Source organism: Cyprinus carpio, chromosome B2 (genome assembly GCF_018340385.1).
Source record: "Cyprinus carpio isolate SPL01 chromosome B2, ASM1834038v1, whole genome shotgun sequence".
Lineage (NCBI taxonomy): Eukaryota > Metazoa > Chordata > Actinopteri > Cypriniformes > Cyprinidae > Cyprinus > Cyprinus carpio.
Genome location: NC_056598.1, coordinates 4,701,878 through 4,719,231, shown reverse-complemented (window position 1 = coordinate 4,719,231; position 17,354 = coordinate 4,701,878).

Here is a 17,354-nt window from a genome sequence, read left to right as displayed (position 1 = left end):
GTATTCGAAAAAGTGAAAGGGATAGATAAAAAGGATGATAATGAAAAAAAAGATTTATACATGCATGAAGAATACATACCCTGTTTGGCTACAAATCTCGATAGGGCAGGGACAGAAAAAACACTATAGAAGGATCTTCTGCCACTGATAAGGACTATCCTATAAAGACAAAAGTGCGATGTGGTGGTACATAAACCTAATTGAAGTGAACTAGCTGTACAATATTGTGAGGTCAGGACCACAGGGGCAAGATGAAGAGATACACAGTAACCCCCCCCCTGACCCGTCGGCCCTCAGACTGATACGAAATAGTATGTCAAATTATGTAGGAATGTATCTGGGAATATGTAACAAAGATCAGAAGAAAACAAAAAGAAAGGCAAATTGCTTCTAAAAACAATCTTTGAAGAAAATCAAAACCTGATTCGAGACCACTAAGAACTGAACATGTTTACAAACAAACAAGGATTTAAGATTGTAATATTCTGCCAAGGCTTTTCAAGTTTCTTATATTTCCTTCAGAAGTTTCATCAACTGCTAATAACTGATCTAAAGCACCAAATAAAAAACTATGTACGATCAAAGTACAGCCACATCAAAACACTGCAGTTAGCTTTACAAAATAAATGTCAGCTGACTTCATTGCAAGGCTGCAAATCTGTTTATTTTATGGATTTTTCTCATGATTTTCTCAAAAGCCCAAAGGAAAAAACAAGCTGGTCCACACCTCTTGTTTCCCAACACACCAATTCAAAATCCCATTCAGATAATAGAGAGCATCTGGCTAAGACTCTATAATCAATTATAAAAAAACAAAAACACAAAACAAAACAAAAAAAAAAAACAATAATAACATGTCCCAGATGTTTGGGTTTTAGAGAGTGTCTGCTTCAACTATCAATTTAAAATACCAGAGGGTCAATTAGGGATAAAAATTTCACACATACATACGCACACACACACACACACACTGATGAACATCTGCATAAAAGTAACGAAAAACATTCTTTCCTTTTCCATGTTCTACAACTTCAAGTGGTCTTGTTTTTTTTTTTTTTTATGTATTATATCCAAATGGCATGACCTTATAAAATTGGAAGAAATATGATGGTTGCAATGTGCATGATTAGCCAGGGAAAATTTAATCAAAAAGGGAAATAATTTAGCAAATTTCAAATTTAATTTCAAAAGTTAAAAAAAAGAAAAAAAGAAGAAGAAGAAAAAAAAAGAGAACCAGGAAAAATCTTTTAATAAGTTCAGGGGGAGTCTTTTGCTGAAACACTTGATGTGTGGGTGCTGTTCTCTGTGAGATGTCTGTGTGTGGGCCGTTGGGTAGCTGTGTGCATACCTTCCATTGCGCATATCATGTTGTCTTATGTTTTTGATGAAATGGACCTTCTTGAAACTCTTTGGTCGGGGTGAACCAGATAAAGTTCGGCATCTAGATAAAACAAAGGCAGCATCAACACTTATCATTAGAGAAATAAATACTGATATTCTTATGGCTATACACACAAACACACACACACACACACACACACACACATAACACACACACACACCACTATATAGAGCAAATCTCATCTAATCTGCTAAATATAAGACTGCATTAAGATACTATTCTTAACAATAACATTATGATGTTCTGTAAAGCTGCTCTGAAACAATGTGTATTGTTCTGACTTTATGTTTTTCCACTTACTGCTATTGTTTTTTACTCTTAACAATTTATTTATTTACAAGCTTTATCCTAGTGTAACTAACTTCAAGCACTGTTACTAAAATCAGAATGCATCTGAAGAAACCAGTCTTGTTAAAGAGTAAATAAAACCAATTGTCTTAAACATAAACTATGCACAAAATCATTCTGAACTGAACTAAAATTACTTTTAATATATCACTTTTAAAGTAAAAAGGTTTACATAATGTTAACCAAGAAAATGAAAGAACAATCAGATGGGTTACCCAAGCAATAATTTATTTATCACAATCAGTCAGAATCACACATGTACCAAGTAACGCCTCTGGCCGTTGAAAAGTTTCAGCGCAAAAAACAATTATGGTCCTGCTGGTAATACCTGCGTTAGAGGGGCATTCTCCTCAATATCTTCCAGAGTCTCCAGTGAGGAACGCTGGGATATTAGTCTCCGCCGCCTGCAAATTAAAACAATAGGATAAGATTTTTGTAGTGCTCCATTTACTAAAATCACAGTCATAAACTTCTAGTAGTTAGTTCAGATTTTCATATATTCCTTAATCAAAATAAAGGTATGTAAATTTAGCTTATTTTATTGGAATGGGTAAAAGGGAATGTTGCAAGCAAGACTCGAACCTGAATGTCAATCTTACAAAGTGCCATGACCAACACACATACTCAAAACAATTAAACATTTCACTAGAGTTTTTACCACACAATAGGCTTATGCACAAAAACATAGCAACTGCAGAGTTTCACACACCACCTATTGAGTCAAAACATATAACCAACTTATTATGATTGGCACACATTGCCAAACAAAGCTTTGATGAGCACACAGCCTCAGTGGGCTTTAGAGCATTACTTCAAATTCAGGTTAAAGTTTCCCATCAATACCAAACCTGTTGCAGCACAAGTGTTCGACTTTGTTTATTTTCTTGATGTAATATGGAGATCACACAGAGAATTTTTCCAGAAACAAGCCCCTGTAAGAGGATAAGTCATGGCTCCAGCAGAGATTTCAGTTACACTTTCACATAACACATTCCTTCTCACAAGCTGAGGTAATAACCAACATCTATTAGTCTGCTGATAAGGTACAACACACCAGAGAGATTGAGTAAAGGCCTTATAAGCAACTCTTTTTTTTCTATTTCAAGACATTATCATAAGCAGTTTTTTTTCTCAAAGCTCACACACTCTAAGTTCAAGTTCTTCATATTTGCTTTTCAAAAGCAGAGAGCAGCACTGAAAAACAGGTTAAGCATGGCCTTGTTGCAAAGACCTGTATCTGTGGAAACGTGGGCTGAAGAATGCTTGTGTTCCTGCCAATAAGCTCTGAAATCAGACCAATAACAGACACCTGATAAGAGTGTGACCACTGCAAAAGTACACTGTATGTAGTGTTCATTCAAGCTTATTCTTCTGTCCATTCAAGTCAAATCACCTCTATTTATATATTGCTTTCCACAATACAGATTGTTTCAAAGCAGTTTTATAAGTGATTAAAAGTAAAAAATAATGATTCAGTGATGCAAACGGTATTGAATTCTGCTGTAAAAGCACCTCTGAAAAGACAACAGTAAATAGTCATTATTCAGTTGAAAATCAGATCATTGTTAATTCAGTCCCGGTTCAATAATGGTTCCAATGTGTAAAGTTTCCTCAATTATGGAATGAGTTTTAATTCACCTTTAAACAGCTAAGTCATCACCCAGCTAAATTCAGTTTTAATCCAATAGTGTATGTGCAGTCAAGTTAATACTATTGCCAAATATTAAGTGTCCCCAACCAAGCAAGCCAAAAGGTGAAAGTGGCAAGGAGAAACCAGGATTTTTAATCAAAATACAGTAAAACAGTAATATTGTGAAAATATTTTTACAATTTAAAATATCTGTTTTCTATTTGCATATGTTTAATGTATGTAAAATGTAATTTATTCCTGTGATAGCAAAGTTGAATTTTCAGCAGCCATTACTCATTACTATACTGTCACATGATCCTTTAGAAATCATTTATGCTGATTTGCTGCCCGAGAAACAGTTTTGCTGCTTATATTTGTGAAAACAGTCATACATTTTTTTAGGATTCTTTTATTCTTTAAATAGAATGTTGGAATGTTAAAAACAACAACAACAACAAAAAAACCACACATACTCGCAGGACATTTTGCATACACACAGTTTGTTTATGCATCAATAATAAATGGACTCAAGTGCATATAAGGACCACTGTTGAATTTCATTGAAACTGAGAGTTTTCAGGAACACAGGAATTTAACAGGATTATATCCCACCGGTTACTTAAAACAATGAACGGTGGTATTTTTAAGGATTGAGGTAAAGGAAATGATGTTGTGTAATGGCAAGCAGATGTGGCAGGAATAAAGGATGGCATGTATGTGAATTCATCAGTAGGGTGGGAAATGGCATAAAGTGAGATTTTACTGCTGTTACGAGTCATTTCTCGGATTGCTAAAAGAGGATGCTGTATTAGTGACTACAGCAGGTGCATCCCGATTCATACATTCAACACCATTTTGTAGTATATGCAGTGCAAATAGTGTTCACACACACATACAAAAAAAAATTAATGAGTCATGGTGCACTACAGGTGCAAAAAAATATATCACATAATTTATGCATTCAAGTCACAGCTTCCCTTAAGAAATGAAAGATAAATGTATTAAAGATAGCGGCAGCACATCAGGTGCATTTTAATTGTAATTTTCTTCAAACTGAAAACTAAAATGTATATACTCCACAACAGTCCTCTTGTGGAATAGGGTTATTGGTTAGTGCACAGTACATCATTTGAGATGGAACTAGTTTTCCTTTTCAGTTCAACTACTGTTAATTTAGTAAAATATCAACAAGTTAAGCTACTTCCCTAATTACTTGCATACTTATGTGTTTCTGGCCTTATTGTGTTCTTTCATTAAAAACACCACAAAATTACTACGTTGAATTTTGCTTTTGCATCTCAATTTCAAAAGTTTTCTGAATCTTTGATCTTGGAGGATTGAATGAAAAACAGAGCTCTGTGTTCTGGGTGATTATGCTTTACACCACTGGAATGGTAAGAAAACAATGGTCATGACCAACCAAACTAAATTACCTCAGTCAAAACATCAATACACAACATCTCTAATGTTTATGAAAGGCTTTTCAATCTACAAGGCTATAGCAAAGACTTATTCTCACAGTTTATCTATAGCAGGAATTACATCATCCACTGATAGTCAAAGCACAGAAGTTATTGTATCGGGCCTTTACCATGCAAAGAGTATCTTTCTAAACATGAGGTTACTCGTTTATGAACTTGACTCGCAACAGCAGTAAAATCTCACTTTATACAATTTTCAACCCTACTGATGAATCCACATACATCCCATCCTTTATTTCTGCCACATCTGCTTGCCATTACACAACAGCATTTCCTTTACCTCAATCCTTAAAATACCACTGTTCATTGTTTTGAGTAACCAGTGGGATATAATCCTGTAAAAGTCCTGTGTTCCTGAAAACTCTCAGGATAAAAACAGAGGCAACAAGCCACAGCAGCCCATGTTTTTTTTTTTTTTTTTTAATCATGTCTTGGCCTGAATTTGCCTGGTTGCAATTGGCCCACCACATCCGATACTGGTTTTAAGTTCTGGTTTAAAACCTTTTCCTACTTCATTTATTTGACTGGAAAATAAAATGGCAGCATAATCTCTCAGCAATGCCAGCTAACCACACAACACAAAAGAAAAGGACATGGTCCATCCAAAACATGACTCATATTAATGGTTATGGAACATATCCAGTAATGAGTCTGGAGGAATGTCAATGTTTTTTTTAAGAATATTTTAGGTGCAAAAGCTTCAAAAAAATATACAAAAATATGTGGAAAAAAGAAAAAGAATGATATTTTGGACAAAAGTACATCATATAAATAATGTTCATGTTTGTTTTTTTTTTTTTTCTCTCTTTCTCATTCATGTACTCTAAAATGAATTTACAGTGTATTCCTGGCTATTAGTTGCTGCCATTTTAACAGTAAATTTTATAGTAGTACTTCTACAATTTACTTCATAATGGACAAGAGCAGGGACAGGAAAATGATGGTGAACACAGTGATTAGCTATGCCCTATTTAAAGTAATCTTTTAAATGGTTATATAATTGTGCCGTGCACTTTTATTATATTATTTTTGTGCCAATTTTGCTGTCATTAGAAATCTTCAAAGTTTATTCTTTATCTAAAAATGATTCCTGTTGATCAATCACTAACGCAATTTTCTCCAAGCCTTGTAACAAATTGTGTTCTGTAACACTGTTACAGAAACTAGGATAAAAAAAATTTTAAAAGTAAATTTGGTCCCATGTTTCCAACCAAAGGCTACAGAACACTAATCCCCATAATGGAAACTGTTTAACACTTATTTTACATAACAGAGGTGTGATTATAGCAACACACTCTCACTCCCAGCTCGACACATATTGACGCTTGATCAGGACCCCCTTGGCGTGTCACTTTTGACACACAGGATACCCCTTTAATGTCATTTTTTCACAACCGTTTTATACTATTTACACATTTATGAGCACATACCCAACCCCTGCCCCTAAACCTACCATTTGTCAATAAAACACACTATATAACAGGCAGATACAACTACCATCAAAATTTATTCCAAAAGTATTAATATTCCAAGTCTTCTGAGGCAAAATTATTGATTTGTGAGAGGAATAGGCCTAGATGCGACTGCCGTCTCCATCCACCATAAAGCTCAAATCCTGTAATGCAGTCTGTGCACATATTCAAAAAAGATGACGCCAGAAAGAAGGCTTACGTCAGCCTTGGTGGTGAATTGGCTTTTTTGTCATGTCTTGTGACTGATTGGTGACATGCTACCGGAGTATCTTTTTGAATGAGATGTGAGCATGTAAACGGAGCTGGATCATTTTCAGTGATTAAAACCATATGTTTTACTTTCTTCTTCGCATAAAGACATTGTATGGCTTCAGAAGACATGGAATGCAACACAACTTGTTTATAGTGCTTGTTTATGGTCAGTTTTTGCAAAAAAAATAATGTTACCTGTGAGCCGGACTTATATTTGCCTGTTATGTGTTTTATATTGTTCAGATTCAGAAGGGGGTGGGTTTAGGGTAGGGGTGGGGGTTAGGTGCTCCAACGAAAGTATAAAATTTATATAAAATTATTTCTGTTATTTACAAATGCATGCAAACCATTAAATTAAGGCAAACGACTGAAAACAAAGGGAGGACCCTGCACATCGAAAACTTACACCAAAGGGGTACCTTGAGCGTCAAAAATCGAAACCAAGTGGTCCTGACCAAGCGTCAATATGTGACGAGTTGGGAGTGAGAATGTGTTGCATATACAGTAGTTACCTTTTTTTCCCCACAGTAAATTGGAATACGGTATCATAGTGTAAATTACAGCTAGACCCTAGAAAATTTTAGAGCCCTCTACTTAGTTGTCTTGGAGGACTTTGCAATCTGTGAGGCTAGATTAAAGCCACGGCACCAGAAAAATACAGGCTATTTGCACAGATGTATAGCCACCCATTAGAGCTCAGGAATTACATAACCACCACACTCTTCACACACAGTTAGACAGACAGAGTTTTGCAATAATGCTTTTGTCGCTCTGGGCCGGACCAATCAAGCCAGACTATAGCTTAACAGAAGGCCCAGAAGAAACAGGATCATATAGGCGAGGTGTGTGTTGTGTACATTTTGTGTCTTGAAGGCATGTGCCAGCAACATGAAGAAGACAGAACTACACTGCACACTCTCTCTTCACAGGCTGCTCTTGGCAGTGCTGTCTAAAGGTTTTGGTCTTCCTGGTGGAAAGTGGCAGCCCATGCAGGAGGGGTCTTGGAGAGGAAGTGGGAGGATCAGATAGGGCAATGGAGAACAGGTGAGTGGAGGATTGTGGGTCGGGGCGGGGAGGGTTTTCGGGGGCAGAGGCGCTGGGCATCACTGCCTGGATACCTGTGATTTTTCTAGCAGCCGCCTCATTTAGAACAAGTCTTACACTGTTAAAAAGCTCACAAGTAGTTATGTTAAAATACTTTCTCCTAATCTGAGCTAAAAAAAAAAAAAATACTGTGAAATTTTATGTTAAAAAACTGCGCAGCTTGTAGCTGCTAGAAATTCCCCTTAAAACATAAGTTAGCATTTTTGGCAAGTTAGCTTTTTACAGAATGAATAACCACGTTTAAAAACACATAAAATTGAAAATACTACTATTATTGAATTAACTGCAATAATGTAATAATTTATGCCAAGTTGCTGAAGTACTAAAATTAGCTTTGTATCTGTTATACAAACACAATAAACACAAGGTCACTGTGATAACGAAAAAAAGCCGATCACCGTAGTACATTAAAGGTAAATCCCAAAGTGCTGTATAGCTTATACCACAAGCTCAGGTAACCTACTGTAATACATAGAAGATTGCACAGTGTCATGTGCACACAAATACAAAAAACCCCATCATGGTACACACATATGACATTAAATTAATAAAATAAACCTTGATTTAACAACGTTCGGTTGAAACATAAAGCCCTAAATAATATATAATGCTGATAAGAAAAAAAAAAAAACTTAAGAAGAAAATAGCACATTTCACGGGGGAAAAAACCATCAAAAGTGAAGTGTTCAAAATAGGACACTATAAATTTAACAGTAATTTACTGTAACTTTATCGTGAACTTATTCACCAATTAACTTTTTTGCAAGTGGCTGTGTTAGCTATTTGTTGACTCATGTGGGACACACTCAAATAATGACGTTTTGGGGTGGGAATACCCCCCCGATTTAGTTAGTTAGTAGTAGGGGTATTTTGGGAAACCTGTTTAAAACCCATTAGTATTTTTACACCCTCTGGCTAGTGCTCAAAGAATGATACACTGTCACTTTTAAATAGGTTAGTTCACCACAAAAATGAAAATTCTGTCATTACTTACCTCATGTTGTTCCAACCCCCAGTTTAAGTCGTTCGTTCATCTTCGGAACAAAAAATTATGATATTTTTGATCAAATCTGAGAGCTCTCTGACCCTCCGTAGACAGCAATGCAACTGCAATGTTTCCAGGTCCAGAAAAGTTAGCATAGTAAAATAGTCTATTTGACATCAGTGGTTAAACCATAATTTAACGAAGCTACGAGAATACTTTTTGTGTGCAAAGAAAACAATAACAACCATAATTTATTAACAATTCTGCTCCCCAAACCTTACCATCTTCTGCCATTTTGGAGAGTACCCCAGACGGTAATCCATGTAATCAGTGTTGTTTATGCTTCACGCATGTGTGCGTGCGCTTTCTACTGTAGCGTAAACGACACGTGATTACGTTGAGAACACATTCTGAGGTACTCTCCAAAATGGCATAAGACAGTACTCGTAAAAGTAACACAAAAAAGTTTTCTCGTAACTTCGTACAATTGACGGATTTTTAAGCCACTGATGTCACATGGACTATATAACCGATGTCCTTGATACACGTTTCTGGACACCTAGGGAACATTGCAGTTGCATTGCTGTTTTCGGAGGGTACAGAGAGCTCTCAGATTTTATCAAAAATAATCTTAAAGGGGTCATATGATCTACTACTAAAAAGTTACATTATTTGGTGTATTTGGGAGTAATCAAATGTGTTTATGCGGTTTAAGGTTTAAAAAAAAAAAAACATTATTTTCCACATACTGTACATCTATTGTTTCTCCTCTATGTCCCACCTTCTGAACGCATCGCATTTTTCCAAAGGCTAATCGCCATCGCTATGAAAAAGCGAGGTGGTGCTGTGATTGGCCAGCTACCACAGTCGCAATGGTGATTGGCCAAAATGCCTCAAGCGGGTAACAGAAATGGTTGTGTGACAAGGAGGCCAGCTTGAGTGAGCAGAGGAGGGCGGCTTGAGGCGGATTCTACGATAAGAGCATAACCTGTGCTTGCAGCAACCACAGTGTGACGAAAAACAAGAATTTGGCTTAATTTTTTGTTTTTCGTTTCAAGGGTAGAAAAAATTAATAAAACAGCTTGATATTCGATTTCTACATGTGGGGCAGGACAATTAAACAACCCATTCACTGCTGATTGGTCAGACAAAAAAAAGATCATCATCAACCATCAAAACTGTCATCAGTCACTTCTGCAGCTTCCCGCGCAGCAGAATTACTAGTCCTCTGCCGACTGATGGGTGAGATTTTGCTATAGCGTACCCCATATTTTCCGAACTGTAAAGTCCCACTTTTTATCAGGATACAACTTTAAATTTTTTCATAAAGTGACTGATAAAATAATGCATTTAACGTCAAATAGAACCTGTAATGTAGACTTTTAAAAATAGGCAGGTCAAGTAGCCTACATCACTGTGTATTGGTTAATGTTTGTGGTGTGGCATACGATTGTTCAAGGAGGTGGAACCGAAGACGCTGCTTAAAGCAGCGAGCATGCACGGCTTGTTTTCTTTATTTTTCAAAAGCGATCGAATGACATTTTGTCAGTTCATTTTGAAATGTACACAAATAAAAATATGCATCTTTACCTATGACTATAAATGACAACTGTATCTAAATAATTTTTCCCCTCTTGAGGACACAAATCCAAGTGGAGACATCAACTAATTCGCAATATTACTTAACATAAAACTGTTTTGATTGCTGCATTATTCCTGTGCCACTTCCAATATGGTCTGTGCTGGACAGTAGTCATGGTTTTCTGTTTATTTAACTAGGGTAACTAGTCAGATGTTGTTCTAAAGGTTATTAGGTCTACCTTCTTTTTTCCGATAACACACGATGTCCTGCTCGCACACCCATTTAATGGGGCAGAGATGGTAAATTTCACTTTCTATTCTTTAAGCAAATGCAAACTCTCATAAACATTAAATGCATCTCGTGGCGTAGGCTATATTCCAAACTTTCTGAAGGTATACAGTATAGGTTAGTAAGAGAAACAAACCGAAATGGCCCAAGTAATTACATTTATGTAAATCTTGTGTTACATCCCTGTGTGCGAGTGCACAGGAGCTTGCGCCACGCACAAGTGTCAGACTAAATCAGACTACAGTTAGGCTACTTTTTATAGATTACATGATTACATATTATTCACACAATAGAAATAAATTATTCATCATTTATTGATTCTATCTAATTCCTCTTTTTTACATTTTAAATGTTCCTTTTCTAAAATAGTCTACCGCTTATATACACTCAGAAAGTCTTCCAGTTTGTGGACATTCGCACAGTTATGCTACACAGCATTTGACCAATGGGTTTACAAAAATAATTTCAGGTTTAAGACGTGTTCAAACATTGCATCAACTACTGATGAACGCATTAATTTTTATTTAACTGATCACTCAGTACGTTTAACCAAGTATATTATGTATTATTGAAAGGGCTTTGTCTTTCAAACTCATTAAAATTCACAAATTTCTCATATTTTCTATTTGCATTTTGATATTCTCAAACTCTTTGTTCTCCTGAACCTCTTTCACCCAAACATCTTTCTTTAAGGGGGTGGTCAATCAGGCAATTTCTGTAAAAGACTATCTCCCTTGCATTAAACTCTTGAGCATCGTAAACTTTGTAATGTTTTTTTTTAATGCTCAACCAACAACATTACATACTAAAGTAAAAAAAAAGTTAAATCATAAAATCAGTGAACCTTTAAGTACCCCTGAAGATTTTAAAATCAATATTTTAATAATTAAGTAATCTCATTGCTTGCAGTTCATGGTTCTCTGGACATAGGTGTATATATAATATTATAATTTTTATATTTTTTATTTTATAAATTTGAAAATCATTATGGTACAAGATTATCCTATTTAAATCAATGTGATAACATGCAGTTTAGGTCAAAAGTATCAAAAAAGTAATCTGACTATATTAGCTAAAACATGTAATGGTAATGGAATACATTACATTACTGACTACATTTTTTGTCATGTAATTTGCGAATCAGTACGGATTTGCAATTTGTATAGTAATCTACCCAGGGCTGCGTTTCCCAAAAAACTTTGTAAGTCCTAAGAATGTTCGTAAAAAAAAACGATCGTACCGTCTGATCTTCAATATGTGTCTCGGTCTGTTTCCCAAAAGCATCGTAAAACTTAAGTAGCACTTAGAAAATATCGTAGATCTACGAGGTTGCTTTTTGAAGTAAATAATAAAGACTCTAAGTGCCATCGTAAAAGCAGGACCCAATCGGACAGATTGCACCTATACGTTTATTCAAGTGCAATGTTGATTCTAAATAAAGATCTTTGATATGTACGTTCTTGTCCATTTATAATTGTTGTCTTTGTTGTTGATTATAATGAATGTATACATCGAAGGTAATAATTTTCAACAGATCTACAATCTACATTAAATGATGACACCAACCTGAAAATCAAAATAAAGAATAAAAAGACATAGATGTAGAGCAAAATAATCTGTCAATGAGACTACTTGCTGACTTGCACGAACACCCGTCAACCTATTGAGACCCAAGGACATTAGACGTCTCTCTCTATCTCTCCTTATATATCTATGTTATGTAAAGAAAATTAATTATATGTATAATATAATTGATATAATTACTAATAATCTAATATAGACTATACTATACTCTAAGATAATTATTATAGTATATTCTCTATCTTAGATTATATTATATTATCTTACAGTTATTATTATCCGCGTTGTCTTGAACACCAGCATATAGGTTAACATTTTAATAAAACGAGCACTGTACAACAATTACGAACCATTCTAAGGTGACATATTCAGCACTTGACAAACTGATAGGACTCCTAAGTAGTACTTGCAGCTTAAACGGCTACACGTGCTGATTGGTTGTTATGTGCAATTTTTGGGGGCATACGCTATCGACTAAACCCGGCAATGCCACTGTTGTGTCGCAAAGCCATAGAACATTTATATCAACAGAGAGATAGCAAGCCACTGTCTATGCCTCTGCCCCCGCAGGAATAGGGGTTGTCGAGACCCACTTTCATCGCTGTCTATGATTTGTTTTGATGAGAAACAAGGTTAAATGTAGTTTGCAATAACACACGTTTCACGAATCCGTACATCTGCGACAGGCAAGCTCCCCTAGTCGTCTGGCCGGCGTGGAAACTGCGGAAACGACACTGATGCCAGCACACGTTGTTGATCCTTTTGTTTTTTGTCTGGACCATCAGCAGGCGCAGGAGAGGGGTATGTTAATTCACCGCCTTGTGTAGAAATAATAATATTCAAGCTGTTGATTCATTTTTTTCTACCGCTCTAACGAAAACCTAAAAATAGAAGCAAGAAATTACAAAAACAAAAAAAGAAACGAAAAAAAAAGGAGCACAGTTTCTCATTTTTCTTCTTTCATATAGTACACAAAAAAAAGCCATATGACCAAAAGATACACGTGACCCATTACTCGACTTTAATATGGATAATACGTTAGATGGAAACAAGGTGTCCTAGCCTATAGTCACAGAATTCATTCATAGGGAACATATTTATTTAGCCCTACAGTTACAGCAATGAAAATACTATTTAAAACCTCCTATACATTTTACATTTACATCTTTTGTCTTACTATTCTGACTTTTTTTTGTTCATTTTCTCGCAACAGCAACTTTATATCTTGAATTTCGGAGCTTTATAACTGGATTTAAACTCAGACCCAATAGCGCGGGTTTTGTCCATTCGGAGAAGGAAACAAGCCAGAACATGTGGGGATAAAAAACTCAAAAGAGAGGAATGACGAGTTTGATTTTCTTATCAAGAAGTGTGCGATTATCAATCTCAGAATTGGTGAAAATAAAGTTCAGATTGTTTGTGGGAAATATAACTCAAAAGTACTTTTTGTTTTTTAACCCTATTTATTCCAATGGGTGATCGCCTAAAACCGGGTGGGCTGGCCAGCGTTTGAGAATCTGCGAGTTTCTTTGTTTGTCTGGCTCCGCGCAGATGAGGCCTCCGGCCCAGCTGGCTACAAAAATATCATCACTGTTTGCAAACACCAAAGTGTTCCTTAACAAAACTGTCGTCCACAACAAAATAAGTTCACTGGACAATGGCAAATCATCATTGAAGTTAAATGAAACAATTTATCTTCAGAAATAAGCATTACAAATACCCGTGGCCCATTCTCGGGGAAGTTATGGTTTCCAAATCAAAGTTTAACCTTTATTTGGGTGTATTTGGGTGTTTATTTATTTTAATTTAATGTTTATGTTTTTTAAAGTATCCCAATATAGTAAGAATACTTCAGACAGGTTACATTGTCTGGAGGCAACCACCAGTTCATTTCGATGTTGGGGACCACTTTTCGGACCCTTCTCGGAGTACCTTGCAACAACCTACCCAACAGGAGACTATACCCTTTCCCAGCTGTGAAATGCAAGCAAGAATGAGGTTTTTAGGTCAGTCCAGTGCCCTCCATCACCCACAGTGACGCACTACCCCAAGCTCTTGTCCTGAGGGGAAAACAGGTTTGTTCATATTCACTAATTTTCTGTAATCCATTGTTGTATGTCCATTTTGGGTCACCTTTTCGCTTAAACAACACCCCAAAAACACATTAAATTATGCATACAATCTATTCGCATATTCAGAAAACCCTTCCCTCTTGGGGCTCTCTGGCTCCACAAAACCAAGCAAAGTTGAGACAACGTACCATCAAAATTGCATTCAGGGCCCGTCTAATGGCTCAACTAACCGCAACTTCATAGTGTTTCACACACATTAAGTCAGCTCACAAGCAGAGTGCGAAGCGTAGTTGTTTGTGTGTGTTGGAGTTTTGTGTGTGTTGCCTGGACTTAATGGTGACAAGGGGGCTGTGGCAGCGGGCCGTACCCCCCCGGGCTGTGTGTGGCTGCGTGTACTATTATAGAATCATTATATATTATCTATATATACCGTCAAGAAGAAAAGTAAGATGTATGTAGTATTAACTATATAAAGAGGTGACGAGTCGGTAATATTATATTATTTATCTAAAGCTAGGGGAAGAGGAACGAGAGCCAGGGAAGATACAGTAACCAAACGTTAATGAGCTGTCGCATTTCGAGTTTCGTGCTTTGCATGCCTCATCAAACAACAGGAGAGCAACAGACCCAGTGCTGTGGCTGCTTTGGCTGAGATTGGAAATGTTGTGGTTATATTGGTTGAATGAAACACGTGCATGGCAACACTTCAGTGTTGCCCACCTGCTCATCTCGATTAGACCCAGCTTGGCACTAATGATACATGTAGAATAAATATGATCTGGTAACCTTTTAATTTAGGATATACTGGCTGCTGTGTGTTTTTTTCTCTCATAGGGACACATTTCGAAGAGAATACACATTTGACGAGTTTTAAGGGCCCATATTAATAGGTTTTTTTTTTACATTAAACAGTTCTGACATGTAGGCAATATTTTTTTTAAACTGCTATCAAGGCAAATTGATTTATCAAAAACATAAGTGAAGAAATAAAAACCAATTATTGATTCAATAATAAAAAAAAATTCTGATATTAAATGTAAAAATCTCTTTTAAATTCTGTTCAAATGTTTTGGTAAGCACAGGTGAACTGGCAGAAATTCCACCATGCAAGCTGTGTCACCGGCAAGTATCCCTCAGAATGCACGGCCCTTAGGGATATTAAATAATGAGTGATGAAATGTAGAAAAGTCTGAATGGAGCTTATTGATTTGTTTTTTCAGGGATTGTGTTTAATGTGTCTAATGGGGCCATTAGTTCAATCGCAGCTAATCTCCCATTTCAATAAAATCTAGGTAATCCCTCACTTCACAGCTTCTATGTGTATTCTTCTAAAAATATACCTATATCCCACCTCAATAGCAATATTGTGAAACACTTTTGCAATACAACAAAAAAAAGTACACTGTATCAAACGATTAAAGACATCTAATGGGACCCATTACTGTACACAAACATTGTGATGTACAGTATATATGTCTGAATTTAGTTTGAAAATTACCATGCCACTATTTTAAAAACAGTGTCTTTATATCAGACTGTTCATATTATAACATAGTTGCTAATGTTAGTACTTTGCAATTACTATTTTGCATTATTATTTTACATTATTAAAGAACTATGTTTCACAGACAGGCCTACACCACAAACTGCATGTATGCAATTCTATTAAATATTCTAAATATCAACCCAAACTGCATTTATTTTAGAGAAAGATAGTAGTAGTTACTTCTCACACAAGAGAAAAGCAAATAAAGTTTGTTAATACAATTGATATACTGAATAAAATGTATTTGGACAGACACTTTGTGTTAGTAAACGTGGAACATATTCATAGTTTATGTGAGAAACTACACCTAAGGTAACATGTAAGTAAATTTAAAAAGTGATTTCATAAATCTTCTAAAAATCACCTTGACATTAGTCGGTTAAAAGTGCTTACAAAAATGACTCAGAAAGGTTAACTTATTTCTAGAATCATTTGTTTTCATGTGGCACTTGGTTTCCCTTTTTGTTAGATTATTTATATCCCTCAATATCAATGCAATACTACAAGTGAGCTAAATTTAAAGGATTATATCTGTTGGTGCATATTTGCATATGTAAATAGTGATTAACACAAATGAACCTGCATGTTAATAATTTGTGGAGAACCTTACTGCATTACTGTTATTAATGACCTGTCCTCATCCCAGTGCATAAGATTACCTGGATCTCTGCAGTTCCAGGGCAGAATTGGCTATCTGCCCTCCCTCCAGACAGCAGTAGTTCTGGCTGGACTGCCTGGAGTAGGACACAGGCAGGATTCCCTGAGTGTACGTCTGAAGTCTCCCTCTCGTAGCCGGCGGAACTGCTGAAAAGGGGGAGCTGAACACGGACTGGAGCACCTGAGAGCCGCACACATCCCCCTCCGCATCCTCTCCGAACGCTGGAGGAGGAACAGCGGCCGCGCTGGGACCCGTGATACCAGCCATGAAACCAGCAGCTCGGGCACTGCTGAGAGCCTGGCTCGCTGCTGCGGCCAATGCCTGCTGGCCCACTGCAGAGACCAGGCTCTGTCTAGTCCTGGAGCTGTCCTCGTCCTCGGTCTGATTCTCCCCGTCATCCTGCACGGGTCGTCCGTCCAGAGAGATGTTGCTGAGGAATGAGAGTGCAGCTTGTCTCCGTCGTGGATCTATTACGCGCTTCCGTGTGTGCCTCCAGACTGGAGGGCTTCATCTGCAGCCGCGTCAGCATTAGCCGTGGATAGTGCGTGTTTTGTCCAACGGAGGGGTTCATAGTGATTGTTTGGATATGGGGTGAACTTGGTGGTCCAAAGCGCCATGGCGTTGGCTTTTAAGTTGCCTGTGTGTTTTTACTGTGGTGGTGTACAGAACAGCTGGGGTCACGTGTGTGTCGTATTGTGGCAGACAGGAGCTTGAGTCTGACCAATGGGAGTCTGAGAACAAGGCGGTGTTCCAAAACATACTGAGTCGCCTAACTAGACTGCAATTCGTAGCGCTTTTTTGGAAATTGACGTTCAAAATTCTAGAACAGCGTGTTCGAGAGCGGTTTAATTCGTTTTAGCTGACACCTGATCCCGAGCACGCCCTCGGTGCTAAAAATGCTGTCTAACTTTAGGCGGCTCGTTAACGGTTTTTAAACACAGCCTGCGTGTTTT